General features: G+C 37.2%; 1 long non-coding RNA gene across 1 annotated transcript; it reads left to right on the top strand.

Moving 5' to 3' along the window:
- The first annotated feature begins 912 nt into the window (after positions 1 to 912).
- On the top strand, positions 913 to 7954 carry LOC123732608 (uncharacterized). The gene is made up of 2 exons (XR_006763304.1): positions 913 to 1010; positions 7111 to 7954. It is a non-coding gene; the product is annotated as an uncharacterized lncRNA (long non-coding RNA).
- The last annotated feature ends 1572 nt before the right edge of the window (positions 7955 to 9526 follow it).

The raw sequence follows: 9526 nt of genomic DNA, 5'->3' as shown, positions 1-9526 counted from the left end.
CTGGAAGATCCCCTTATGGCCAAGTCTCAGCCTCCTAGCAGAGAGGTAACCAGGTTTTTGGCAAAAATATCCTGGTAGTGGGTAAAGTTAATTTATTTATTTCATACAGTAATTTTTGCTCATCATTATCAAGGGTACCAATAACTAGGTGCTTATTTTGATATCTAGTTATTTCACTGAATCAGAAATACAGATGTGGAGTAGATGTAGAGTTTGTTTTAAATTCTCATAAAAAATCTGAACTAATCAAACACTTGTTGCTCTTTGTACTTGTTGATATAATATTCATATTTAATGGAGAGAAAAAAAACGTTTCCCTAAACTGCTTTATAATATTATAATTCAATGAAGAATAAAAATAGTTTTCCCTCCTCAACTGCGTTTCCTCCCTCCAGACAGCAGATGGCGATATGTGTCTTTCAGGCGATGTTTCTAGTGTGACGTATAATCTAGTGGACGGAACGCTTCTTCAACAACTGCAGCCACCTCGGTAGCTCGCTAGCCGACAAAGTCTGAACATTCAAGTTCTTTAGACACTTTCCTGGTTTAACTGTAACTGTGATTTAAACATACTTATGTGTAAACAACTAGCTACCGCATTTAATTTAATATTTACGTTGTAAGTCAACTAGCTGGCTGGTTAAGTTAGCACTAGCCTAGCTAGCTAACATCCCCGACCATGCGCTCACTAAGTTACTCTCCTCCTGCTAAAGAAGAGGGCTGTTGGACGGAGAAAGAAGCTCTCGTGAAAGAGGAGGAGGAAGAGGAGGCTGTTACAATACAAAAACAAGTAGAGGGTGAGGCTGTTACCGTGAAAGAAGAAGAGAAAGACGTTTCAGTGAAAGAAGAGGAAGACGCCTTCAGAGTGAAAGAGGAGGAGGATGTTACTGTGAAAGAAAAGGAGGAAGATGCAGTTTTTGGAGTGAAAGATGAAGAGGGGGAGATTACTGTCACATTAGAGGAGGACGAAGAAGAGAAGACTGGAGAACTGATTAACACTAGTAAATACAGTGAGTACTATCTAATAAAACAGGAACATTGATCTGATTAACACCAGTAAATACAGTGAGTACTATCTAATAAAACAGGGACATTGATCTGATTAACACCAGTAAATACAGTGAGTACTATCTAATAAAACAGGAACATTGATCTGATTAACACCAGTAAATACAGTGAGTACTATCTAATAAAACAGGGACATTGATCTGATTAACACCAGTAAATACAGTGAGTACTATCTAATAAAACAGGGACATTGATCTGATTAACACCAGTAAATACAGTGATTACTATCTAATAAAACAGGGACATTGATCTGATTAACACCAGTAAATACAGTGAGTACTATCTTATAAAACAGGGACACAAACTCTGCAGTTGTTGAACTAATGTGTGATTTTTAAAAGGGCATTCTACACTTGAATATATTTTTGTACGGTATGAATTGTCCATGAAGTCCTCCAGGGATTTTTAAACTTTTCCTGTTGAAAAGTGATATATAAATACAGTAAAGTATAAACACACTAATGGGAAACAAATAAATGTTTTGAGCAAAATAGTGTTTTTTTACAACTGCAAACTAGAAGGAGTGAGTGATGTCATAGTAAGGCCTTCAAGGAGTTGGCTTGATGGGAAGTCGTGATGTCATCCAATAGGAGGCTGATCTTCATGTGAATATTCATTATTCTTTTTAAAATCCTTCCTGTTCTGTCAAGTTGGTTGTTGATCATTGCTAGAAAGCCGTTTTCAAGTCTTGCATTGACTTTCAAGATGATTTAAGTCCAAACTGTAACTAGGCCACTCAGGAACATTCAATGTCATCTTGGTAAGCTCCTCCAGTGTAGATTTGGCCTTGTGGTTTAGGTTATTGTCCTGTTAGGACGTTTTTTGTATTCAGATCTCTGAAATGCTCTCTACCTACGTAACATTTAGTGTCTCCTTATGTTACGCTGGCAAAACAGTTTTTATGGGCACAGAAATCCTAAATAATTTCAGAGTTTGCTAAATCCAATGGTTCTAACCGAGAGTCACCTTAACTTTATTGACAACACCCAAATAGATACTGTCATTAACGTCGTTCTTCAATAATTACACATAATACTTAATACTGTAGCTGTTTAGTTACAGTCACATGTTCAACTATCATCAGCTGATCCAGGAAATCATTTTCTGAATGACAGTCACATGACAAACATCAGGACATGCAACAACAACCAAAGTGCTTCTTCATTCATTACTCTGGTAAAGACAGTTATGCCGTGCTCCACGTTGGATCCAACATCCCTAACAAATTGATGTTTATAAAGTGTTATTGTCTGCTTGATTTACAGTAGGGTCTTGTTAGTCTGTTTGGACACAGAGATACTTAGCTCATAATGTGTAGAGAAATGTTCCTTGATGGATAGGCTATTGTACAACACACAGAGCTATTTTCCTTTATTCAGGACATTTAGAATGACAACACATTACAGAGTAGCCTAGTGGGATTATTCACAAAATTATCTGGTGATCAGGTTATGAAATGTCATGACAAAAACATTTTAGTTTCCATGTTTCACCTGAAATATTAAATGATTTATAGTCCTAGGTCTATGTTATTGTTAGGTGAAGTTATGGGTCTTACAGTAGGTCTACGTTATTGTTAGGTGAAGTTATGGGTCCTACAGTAGGTCTATGTTGTTGTTAGGTGAAGTTATGGGTCCTACAGTAGGTCTGTGTTGTTGTTAGGTGAAGTTATGGGTCCTACAGTAGGTCTATGTTATTGTTAGGTGAAGTTATGGGCCAATTTGTTAAACACTTAGTGTACAAACCCTCATTGTCAGGCTGATGGAAAAGCCAAAGAGCATTTTACTGGTTGAAGTGTTTTTTAAGTATAAATCAGTTGATATGCGACAATAACACAAACATATTAAGCAGGTGATTCAAGCGAGTCTTACAATTATAATCCATATTTAATGTGAAATGCACTCATAAGCAACCTGTAAATGGAGGCTATTTTTACTGTCAGCCTATGAGAACTCCCCCTGAGTTTTCCCCCACGGTGGTGAATTAGTGAATAGACACAGAGCTTAATGTGAGTTTCCTTGAGTAGCACTCCTGATCTTGCGCTGTATTATTCAGAATACATTGTGAAAACTAAAATCTTTGCTCACTATTTTTTGCTCCAGGCATATATACTACATCCATAACTAGTGGTTTCCTCATTACCAGATATACTACATCCATAACTAGTGGTTTCCTCATTAGCAGATATACTACATCCATAACTAGTGGGTTCCTCATTACCAGATATACTACATCCATAACTAGTGGTTTCCTCATTACCAGATATACTACATCCATAACTAGTGGTTTCCTCATTAGCAGATATACTACATCCATAACTAGTGGTTTCCTCATTAGCAGATATACTACATCCATAACTAGTGGTTTCCTCATTACCAGATATACTACATCCATAACTAGTGGTTTCCTCATTACCAGATATACTACATCCATAACTAGTGGTTTCCTCATTACCAGATATACTACATCCATAACTAGTGGTTTCCTCATTATCAGATATACTACATCCATAACTAGTGGTTTCCTCATTACCAGATATACTACATCCATAACTAGTGGTTTCCTCATTACCAGATATACTACATCCATAACTAGTGGTTTCCTCATTACCAGATATACTACATCCATAACTAGTGGTTTCCTCATTACCAAATATACTACATCCATAACTAGTGGTTTCCTCATTACCAGATATACTACATCCATAACTAGTGGTTTCCTCATTACCAGATATACTACATCCATAACTAGTGGTTTCCTCATTAGCAGATATACTACATCCATAACTAGTGGTTTCCTCATTACCAGATATACTACATCCATAACTAGTGGTTTCCTCATTACCAGATATACTACATCCATAACTAGTGGTTTCCTCATTACCAGATATACTACATCCATAACTAGTGGTTTCCTCATTACCAGATATACTACATCCATAACTAGTGGTTTCCTCATTAGCAGATATACTACATCCATAACTAGTGGTTTCCTCATTACCAGATATACTACATCCATAACTATTGGTTTCCTCATTACCAGATATACTACATCCATAACTAGTGGTTTCCTCATTACCAGATATACTACATCCATAACTAGTGGTTTCCTCATTACCAGATATACTACATCCATAACTAGTGGTTTCCTCATTACCAGATATACTACATCCATAACTAGTGGTTTCCTCATTACCAGATATACTACATCCATAACTAGTGGTTTCCTCATTACCAGATATACTACATCCATAACTAGTGGTTTCCTCATTACCATATATACTACATCCATAACTAGTGGTTTCCTCATTAGCAGATATACTACATCCATAACTAGTGGTTTCCTCATTACCAGATATACTACATCCATAACTAGTGGTTTCCTCATTAGCAGATATACTACATCCATAACTAGTGATTTCCTCATTACCAGATATACTACATCCATAACTAGTGGTTTCCTCAGCAGATATACTACATCCATAACTAGTGGTTTCCTCATTAGCAGATATACTACATCCATAACTAGTGGTTTCCTCATTACCAGATATACTACATCCATCACTAGTGGTTTCCTCATTAGCAGATATACTACATCCATAACTAGTGGTTTCCTCATTACCAGATATACTACATCCATAACTAGTGGTTTCCTCATTACCAGATATACTACATCCATAACTAGTGGTTTCCTCATTACCAGATATACTACATCCATAACTAGTGGTTTCCTCATTATCAGATATACTACATCCATAACTAGTGGTTTCCTCATTACCAGATATACTACATCCATAACTAGTGGTTTCCTCATTACCAGATATACTACATCCATAACTAGTGGTTTCCTCATTACCAGATATACTACATCCATAACTAGTGGTTTCCTCATTACCAAATATACTACATCCATAACTAGTGGTTTCCTCATTACCAGATATACTACATCCATAACTAGTGGTTTCCTCATTACCAGATATACTACATCCATAACTAGTGGTTTCCTCATTACCAGATATACTACATCCATAACTAGTGGTTTCCTCATTAGCAGATATACTACATCCATAACTAGTGGTTTCCTCATTACCAGATATACTACATCCATAACTAGTGGTTTCCTCATTACCAGATATACTACATCCATAACTAGTGGTTTCCTCATTACCAGATATACTACATCCATAACTAGTGGTTTCCTCATTACCAGATATACTACATCCATAACTAGTGGTTTCCTCATTACCAGATATACTACATCCATAACTAGTGGTTTCCTCATTACCAGATATACTACATCCATAACTATTGGTTTCCTCATTACCAGATATACTACATCCATAACTAGTGGTTTCCTCATTACCAGATATACTACATCCATAACTAGTGGTTTCCTCATTACCAGATATACTACATCCATAACTAGTGGTTTCCTCATTACCAGATATACTACATCCATAACTAGTGGTTTCCTCATTACCAGATATACTACATCCATAACTAGTGGTTTCCTCATTACCAGATATACTACATCCATAACTAGTGGTTTCCTCATTACCAGATATACTACATCCATAACTAGTGGTTTCCTCATTACCATATATACTACATCCATAACTAGTGGTTTCCTCATTAGCAGATATACTACATCCATAACTAGTGGTTTCCTCATTACCAGATATACTACATCCATAACTAGTGGTTTCCTCATTAGCAGATATACTACATCCATAACTAGTGATTTCCTCATTACCAGATATACTACATCCATAACTAGTGGTTTCCTCAGCAGATATACTACATCCATAACTAGTGGTTTCCTCATTAGCAGATATACTACATCCATAACTAGTGGTTTCCTCATTACCAGATATACTACATCCATAACTAGTGGTTTCCTCATTAGCAGATATACTACATCCATAACTAGTGGTTTCCTCATTACCAGATATACTACATCCATAACTAGTGGTTTCCTCATTACCAGATATACTACATCCATAACTAGTGGTTTCCTCATTACCAGATATACTACATCCATAACTAGTGGTTTCCTCATTAGCAGATATACTACATCCATAACTAGTGGTTTCCTCATTACCAGATATACTACATCCATAACTATTGGTTTCCTCATTACCAGATATACTACATCCATAACTAGTGGTTTCCTCATTACCAGATATACTACATCCATAACTAGTGGTTTCCTCATTACCAGATATACTACATCCATAACTAGTGGTTTCCTCATTACCAGATATACTACATCCATAACTAGTGGTTTCCTCATTACCAGATATACTACATCCATAACTAGTGGTTTCCTCATTAGCAGATATACTACATCCGTAACTAGTGGGTTCCTCATTACCAGATATACTACATCCGTAACTAGTGGTTTCCTCATTACCAGATATACTACATCCATAACTAGTGGTTTCCTCATTACCAGATATACTACATCCATAACTAGTGGTTTCCTCATTACCAGATATACTACATCCATAACTAGTGGTTTCCTCATTAGCAGATATACTACATCCATAACTAGTGGTTTCCTCATTACCAGATATACTACATCCATAACTATTGGTTTCCTCATTACCAGATATACTACATCCATAACTAGTGGTTTCCTCATTACCAGATATACTACATCCATAACTAGTGGTTTCCTCGTTAGCAGGGAGGAGTTTCTACAATCAAATTGTGTGTGCATTGCTCTCGTGCTGCAATTTTAGCAAACACAGAAAGGGGCCTATATTGGAGACCAAAAGTTGTCTGGCACACTGCTTAGAGTTTCAACAACTTGAATAACTTATTTCTAGCCTACAATCATCAATGTTACTACTAATGTGAAAACAAGACTAAATATGACTATTGTTGCTATCTTGACTGTCTTAATTTTCAAATTTAACAGATGACAATTGTTGTACAGTTTCATGGGTACGCTCTGGACATCACCCTTTACCTCAAATAAATAGTGGATTTCTGCTGTTGTGGGCCTTTAACCATCTGTCTGACTTTGTTGTTCACACAGGAGAGAGACGGGACTATCGTGGATCCTCTGTGGAGCCTCAACAACATCATGATGCTGACGAGGCAGAGAGGAGTCTCTCCAGATCAGAACACCTCAAGAAACACCAGCAGAGACCCACAGGGAAGAGAACTCACTGCTGCTCTGACTGTGGGAAGAGATTCAACTCTTCATCAAACCTTAAAATACATAAAAGAATTCACACAGGAGAGAAATCTTATAGCTGTGATCAATGTGGGAAGAGTTTTACTACATCTAGCTATCTAACAATACACCAGAGAACACACACAGGAGAGAAACCTTACGGCTGTGATCAATGTGGGAAGAGATTTATTCTGCTACAAACCCTGAAATCACATCAGAGAATACACTCTGGAGAGAAACCTTATGGCTGTGATCAATGTGGGAAGAGTTTTACTCAGCTAAGCAACCGGATAGTACACCAGCGGGGACACACAGGAGAGAAACCTTTTAGCTGTAGTCAATGTGGGAAGAGTTTTACTCAGCTAAACAGCCTGATAGTACACCAACGGACACACACAGGAGATAAACCTTATAGCTGTAGTCAATGTGGGAAGAGTTTTTCTACATCTAGCTATCTAACTATACACCAGAGAACACACACAGGAGAGAAACCTTATGGCTGTGATCAATGTGGGAAGGGTTTTATTCGGTTACAAACCCTGAAATCACATCAGAGAATACACACAGGAGAGAAACCTGTAATCAATGTGGGAAGAGTTTTAATCAGCTAAACAGCCTGATAGTACACCAGAGAACACACACAGGAGAGAAAAGATTTTAAATGTGATCAATGTGGGAAGAGTTTTGGTACATCTGGATGTCTGACGACACACCAGAGAACACACACAGGAGAGAAACCTTATAACTGTAGTCAATGTGGGAAGAGTTTTACTACATCTAGCCAGCTGACTTTGCACCAGAGAACACACACAGGACATAATCCTTATAGCTGTACTCAATGTGGGAAGACATACTCTGATAAAAGTTATCTGATCAAACATCAGAAAATACATGAAGGAGTTGTTTCATGATATCAATGAAATAATGTCACAATGTAGAATGTTTTAACATTGCAGTAGGAGTATTTTAGTGATGTCACAATGTAGAACCCTAAACGTTTGTCCCCTGTTCTATTGATTTCAACATGATATGGATATTAGCCTCAGGGGGAAAATCCAGGCTCTGAAATGGAAGAGTTACTATTTATGTGATTTAACAAAAAGTGACGAACACAAAAATAGTTTTGTTGGTGACCCACTTGAATCACAATTCAACACTTCAAAATGTAGCTAGCTGTTTTCTACAAATTGTCCTCTAACCAGGGATGTACACATTATTCCCAGATTCCATGTGGTTTTTGAGCTGTTAGTTTTAACAGGACGTGCAACCTCATCTCCCTCCTCTCACCCAAATGATTTCAACATGATATCGATGAGTTATGACAAATAAGTGTTGTGTTCCTTTGTTTAGGGACCCCTACATTTAAATGCATCAGTCCAAAATGTAGCTGACTGTCTTCTTCAGGTTGTCCTCTAATCAGTGAGGTAAAATATATCTCCATTTCCATGTGTTTTTTGTTTTGTTGTGTTAGTTTCAAGAGCAGATTCAACCTGATTTCCCCCAAATGGATATAAGATTTGTGTTTTGCGTTTAGCCAGTGCGTTGCTATGGATCTTTATTTATTTTGGCTGCATGTTTTTCCGTATTGGAGATGAGTTTTGTTTGGGCTCGTTCCAAGGGGACGAGAGTTCTAGAAGCTAGTGGGATTTAGAAAGAGGAGAGTTCTAGAATTTAGTGAGTTTTAGGAAGACGAGTGTTCTAGAAGCTAGTGGGATTTAGGAAGACGAGTGTTCTAGAAGCTAGTGGGATTTAGGAAGACGAGAGTTGTAGAAGCTAGTGGGATTTAGAAAGATGAGAGTTCTAGAATTTAGTGAGTTTTAGGAAGACGAGTGTTCTAGAAGCTAGTGGGATTTAGGAAGACGAGTGTTCTAGAAGCTAGTGGGATTTAGGAAGACGAGTGTTCTAGAAGCTAGTGGGATTTAGGAAGATGAGTGTTCTAGAAGCTAGTGAGTTTTAGGATTCTATAGAAAGAAAAAGGAGAAACAAATAATACTATTGTATATTATTATTTAGAAATACGTGTTTTTTCTTGTTTTTAATTGTTGACATCCAGTAGACACCATGTTTATATTGGTGAAGGTGAATCATTGTAGTTGATTATAATGTGAAATGGAAGTTGTTTTCTGTTGGTGGTGAGCAAATTTGTCCAAAAGAAATGTAGGATATATTTGTTGTCTTAAGGTGTTACAGGCTTTGGTTTTTCCATTTATGTTTTGAGGTTGGACTTTAGCACGTCTAGCTCGTTAGCACGTCTAGCTCGTTAGCACGTCTAGCT

Source organism: Salmo salar, unplaced genomic scaffold (assembly GCF_905237065.1).
Source record: "Salmo salar unplaced genomic scaffold, Ssal_v3.1, whole genome shotgun sequence".
NCBI classification, from domain to species: Eukaryota; Metazoa; Chordata; class Actinopteri; order Salmoniformes; family Salmonidae; genus Salmo; species Salmo salar.
The sequence above is the reverse complement of the archived record's forward strand: the minus strand, read 5'-3'. Positions and strand labels throughout refer to the sequence as shown.